Below are 6144 nucleotides of genomic sequence, written 5' to 3'. Positions count from 1 at the left end.
GTTGGTTTGTGGTTGTAGTTTTGAGAGTTCTCAGTTTGATTGGTTTTCTCTGGATGTTGGTTCATATAGTTAGGGAGAGAAATAAAATTGTTGTCATTGAGCATTTTCAAGTTATTGGTTTGTTTGTTGGTTACTATGGGTTTTCGAGTGGTCTCTCGATTTTTCTTTATAAGATGCCTTGATTTCAATATGGTTAGAGGGAGATTATGGAATATGTTGGCGTTGTTTCAAGGATCCTAACCAAGACAGATTTCGAGGAAGAAATCCATTTTAAGTGGTGGAAAGTTGTAACATCCTATTTCGAAAAGTTCTTATTTTAGGATTTTGGACAAGAAATAGATCAAGTAAAGGCCTTTGGCTTCAAGGGAATAGGGTTTAGACCCTATTGCATGTGGATAATATTGATTATGTGATCCAAGCTCTTGGTTTGTGTATTAGATTCAAAGGGTAAAATGGAAAAATTGATGTTTCAGACTTCTTTCATGAATTACGGATTTTAGGTCAGTATCTTTTAAGTCAAAAGTAATTAGATAGGATTGTGGGTCTCTTCAATACCTTTCCATGGATATAAAGAATGCCGAAAACAGAGTTGAAACGAAGAATTTATGATTGTTTGAAGTTGAAATGGAAATTAGGGGATTTTGACTACGCAGGGCGTAACTTGATGATTTTGGATGCAGGTTTAATGAATTACGCATGATGGAATTTAAGGGCCCTAACTTATGGTAAACCCTCTCATGACTAGCCTTCATCATCTAAGATCTTTCATTGAGAAACCCTAGACTCCTCTCACTTGTTTTGAGCCTTGGCATCATTTTTTAGCTTATTTCTCCTCTTACTTGTTATATTTATCACTTTTTGGTCCCTTAAGCTTGTGTTTTAGGAGTTTAGTCAACTCTAGAACCTTTTGAGCTATATAGAACACTCTTGGGACTTATTGTTCTTGGAAACTTCTGCTCTGGTGCTTGTTCATTAAGCCATGCAGGTTGTGTTAGCATTTTTGGTCATTTTAGTGTACAAAGTTTAGATCTTGAAAGTTTATGACCTTGTTATGGATAAAGAAGGAAACTTTATCCATCTAAACATCATATTGATTCAGATCTGAAGGTTGGATAGTTTGACTTAATGGATTAAGATGAAAAAGATGCATTTTTGGTACCTTTGAAGTCTAAAGTCTAGATCCTGGTAGTTTGGACCATCCTAATGGATAAAGTTGGAAACATTATCAATTATGGGGCTATTAGGAATCAGATATGAGCTTTGAGTGAAAGGTCTTAATGTATTGATTTCTTAAAATAAAGTTTGGCAAGGGACGCCGTACATAGGGCGTAATCTGGGTTATGCCCATCATAGCCTAATTCTTGCCCGTTTTTTGGATAAGTGATAGGTGCATTTTATGCACCTATTTTGCATGTTTATTTCCGTCTTTTTATAGCATTCCACTTCATAATTCTTGCATTTAGTTGATTATTAGGGTAATTGCATATTTCATTAAGAATGCCTGGTATTTCACTATTTTGGATTTATTTTGCAGGCATTATGGAGCATAGAGCTTTAGACCATGATGAGAAGATGAACCGGTCAATCCATGGCAGAAAACATGAAGATGGAGCCAACAGTGAAGACTTTCTTGGAATTTTAGCAAAAAGCATGGGCCATGCCAAAAACACATGGTCAAGACAAATGGTCATGCCAAAAACACATGGGCAAAAGGCATGGCCATGCCAAAAACGCATGGCCTTATGGCAAGTCACGTGAACTTTAATTAAAAGAGCAGAAGAACGTCATTTGAAGACATAACGGTTTTGGGAGCAGTTTCTGGCGATCTAGGGCAATTTTGGGAGAATTCTTGGAGCTTTTTGTGACAACCATAAAATTTCGGTCAAGTCAAAGTCAAACAAAGTCAACTAGACAAACCGGTCAACTCCATTAACCCTTGTATGATAGGGTTTACGTTATGTAATCACTGTACAATTCGCTATTTTAATGAGAAAATATCATTTGGAAAGTTCATGTGTTTGATTTTCCTTAGCCTTAACAGTGCTAAACAATGAACCAAAGCGATAAAACACTATTGCACAATCATCGGGATTGTGTAGGACACTAAATCATGGCTTAACGGGGTCTATGGACCTTGCGTTGCGAAGCCGGACACTCAAAAAGATCACAAACGAAACCTCTCTCAATCTCATTCAAACCCTACTCAAGTTTACTTGACGCTAATAGGATCAAAACTCATACACTACGATATAAATTGACGTTAATAGCAACATAATATAGTACAACGTTATAACTATAATCAAATTAAATTATGATACCATATTAAAATCAAATCAAAGTATAATGCTCTAATTAAATTAAAAGAATCAAACTTGAATGCTATAATTAAACTTCAAATCAAAGTAGATTGTTATAATCAAATCATAACCTATCTTTTATAAAACTCCATTTTTATAAACTTTACATTAAATTTTATAAAACTCTATTTTTATAAACTTTACTTTAAATTTTATAAAACTCTTATATTAATTATGTAAAAGATGCTTGTGTTAGTGGGAAATTATGAAGACCACCAAAAGCAAAAAGATTATTCCCATGGTCTCCCACTCACAACTCCCATCCACTTTCCTTTCATTTTTCTCCCAACACATTATTCTCTTCACCACTTAAACCTTCTCTATTCTTTCTCTCACTCTCAATCTCGAAATTTCCTCCAAGAATACTCATATTCCATCCAAGAACAATCTATTATACTCAAATCTTCATCCCTCTTGAAGCATTCATCAAGGTATGTTGTTAAAAGTTTCAAATTCATACAAGAAACAAATTAAATCCACCAAAATATCTAAAACTCATTTTTTTCATAAACCTGATTTTTCTCAGAATACCATCAATAAAATAAGAAGTTCTGGAAATTTTCAGAAAATAACTTATTTTTATTGAATTATCATAATTATTTCAATAAAGTAGGGCAATAATTCACATAAAATACTTGTTGCATTCAATAAATTCTGAGAAAATTCTGGGATGACATGTATACTGATTAAACATGATATATGAAGTTTCATGCATTTATATTACTTTTTACTATTATTTATGATTTTATTGATTAATTAATAATGAAATATATAAAAAATACTTCCCATAGTCACAAATATCTGAAATTTATACACTGAGCTCTACATCATGTTATAAAACTATGGTTAATTTTACAGATTTTTTGAGAATCATTTACTATTTTTCCCGAATTTTGTGTTGTTTAATCATTAAAATATTAAATAAATACTAAAACAGTTCAGAAAAATATACAAATTTTACAGTAATTCATATTGTATGAAATAATGATTTCCTAAAAATTTCATAATTTTTCAATATTGTTTACTATTTAAAACTATTTTCCTAAGTATTTAAGCATGTAAAAAATGCATTTTAATGATTATTTCATATAAATAATTGTTAAAATCTGTAAATAATTATAATTGGGCAAGTTATTATTTTAATAAGAAATTATTAAAATCTGGCCTAAATTGAAAATATAAATTAATTATGCAAAGTAAGTAATTCAATTTAAAATTCATTTAACAAATAAATACCTTAATATTATAATCAAAATGAATTATTGTTAATTCATCTAATATAAGAATATGTGTCTAATTATTTGTATTAATACTCCATTCTTGTTTAGCAGTTCCTAAACCAAAACTATTAATTATATTAGGTTCTACGCCATTTTGACCCGAATCGTCTATCGTACGACACACGCATTTCGTTTTGGGACTAAAGTGAGTAATCTACCCCATATTTTATAACTTTCAATACTTTTGGGGTGTATCATGTGGTTCTAATATGTTCCAACTTCATTTTATTGTTTTATCACAATTGAGACATTGTTGGGACATTTATACGTGAGTCATTAATTGTATAACTATTGTTTGTTTACGCTACATGTACTTGTAGTGCATTATCATTTTTAGTCTAATCTCCATGACTATGCCCGTATTCTTGAGGTACGTGATGGACAATAATAGCGCTATTGGGTTGACCACCCCGCCTTGGGACGCTAAGGTGATTGATCGCACGTGGTTGAGTGTGTATGATGATTAGATGCTCCATCCTATATATATTTATATATATATATATATATACATATGTATATATAGGGTGAGGACTTATTGTTGTTGTTATCATTTGTTAATCAATTTTTGATTTATAAACCGTTATCTCAAATACAATTGTTTGCCGACTTCAAAAGAAAACAAATTTCCAATTATAAAGGTTTCAACTTCACAATTTTCTCTACTAAAATTAGATTACTCACCAACTCTTGTAGTTGACCTGTTTTTACCCATGATGCAGATTTGAAGAATGAAGTTGATGAAAAATAGGTTGTGCCTTAGAAATCCACAAGACTATTTAAATTTGATGTAATAAATGTTGTTCATATTTGGATTTGTATTTGTATGTTGTGGATCTTGTTTGCATACTTAGTACTTAATTGAATCTAATCATATTATAACATAGTTGTCATGAGACTTTGAACAATATATCACGCCTCGATTGATTCCGACAAGGATCGGGGTGTGACAGATTGGTATCAGAGCCCTTGACTATAGGGAATTAGGTTAATTGCCTTGACCTAGTCTATAGCCTCTAGGGTCCTCTCGTATGCTAGTTTATAAAATGCACACACAACTGCATGCAATTCACACTTAGAAAATCCTAGGAATACCTTTGTGTGTTAATTGCTCCCTTATGTGCATACGTATTACTCCTGACACTTATATGTGTGCATACACTTGTGAATATCCTCCACTTTCTTTGAAAATCACACACATACTCAAGTTGTTTAACAAAATGTATATACATATATGTATTCCTTAGAGCTCATAGGAAATTCAAAGTCATCCACTCTAGTTGGGTAGGATCATAGTAATGGACGCGTAGTAACTGGAAGGGGGAGGTGCCGGTAGCCCGAAAGTCCTGACTAGGTAAGCATTTGTATACATCCCAATCAACCGAGGGACCAGTTTGCTTATCTGGGGACCAAAGGCGAGAGTTCCCAAACCTATAGGCCAAAGCGCGTCATTCACATTACTTTTGAGCCATCAAAATACCCGACCTTATCAAACGTATCCGAAAGGATACACTCCAAAATGGCCAACTCATTGGACTATTAAGTTCCCTAATGGGCCTAGAAGTGGGAAAGAAATGTGAAAACTTAGTTTTGTGGGGGCCCACACAAGTGCTACATGTTTCACATTTAGTAACCATGGAAAGCCCAAAAGGTGCCCAACACTCCTAACCATGGCCCAACAAGTGTTTTACAATTATTTTACCCAACAATGTCTAAAAAAAAAACTTTATTTCCCTAATCAATTTACAAATAACTCACAAGTCCATATGCATGTTTCTCATAGTTGACATGTTCCTTGTTTGGTTGTGGACTTAGGGTAGACTCATTATGATCAACAGTCTAATAAAATTTTAATTACACATAACTGGGGGCATGTCGAGTGAATCTTAGGAGTGGATCAGACATGGAACAAATCACAAGATTATAATCAAGTTATTCCTACTAAATTCATAAGTCTATTTATATAGACCTCTGGTATAGAGTCGTCAGCGTAGTCGTGTCGGCAATCTAGAATATAGCTAAATACATAATACAAACTATAATACCCAAATTATACAAAATTTTCTGCATTAAAAATCAATAGACAAACACAATGAAACTAAAAAGGGTATCAATCTATCAAGAGAAAAACACATACAATGTAGATTAAAATCCACTAATTATAACAAAATGGCTAAAAGAAAAGGTAAGGACTAAGGATTGTTAAGTCCTCTCTTCTTATAAATAGCTTTGAAGCAAGCTTGCCTAAGCTTCTTTGTTCTTTCTGTCAATTCCATACCTGGCAATTTCTCCATCATCTTCTTGTGCCCTGCTAACGTCTCTACCTCCTCCTTTAATCCCAACTCCTAGTTTTTTTAGGTAGATGCAATATATTTTTCGTGTGAGTTCACAAAATTTACAATGAGTTAAGTTTATGTAAATATAAATCAGAAATCGTAGTAAAACAATTGATTCGATGTGGCATATGCCTAGGGCCTATGTTTATGTTATAAAGAAACTAATAATTAAAA

The sequence above is a fragment of the Lactuca virosa genome, chromosome 1, assembly GCF_052849685.1.
Source record: "Lactuca virosa cultivar CGN04683 chromosome 1, Lactuca_virosa_CGN04683_v6, whole genome shotgun sequence".
Lineage (NCBI taxonomy): Eukaryota > Viridiplantae > Streptophyta > Magnoliopsida > Asterales > Asteraceae > Lactuca > Lactuca virosa.
The sequence above is the reverse complement of the archived record's forward strand: the minus strand, read 5'-3'. Positions refer to the sequence as shown.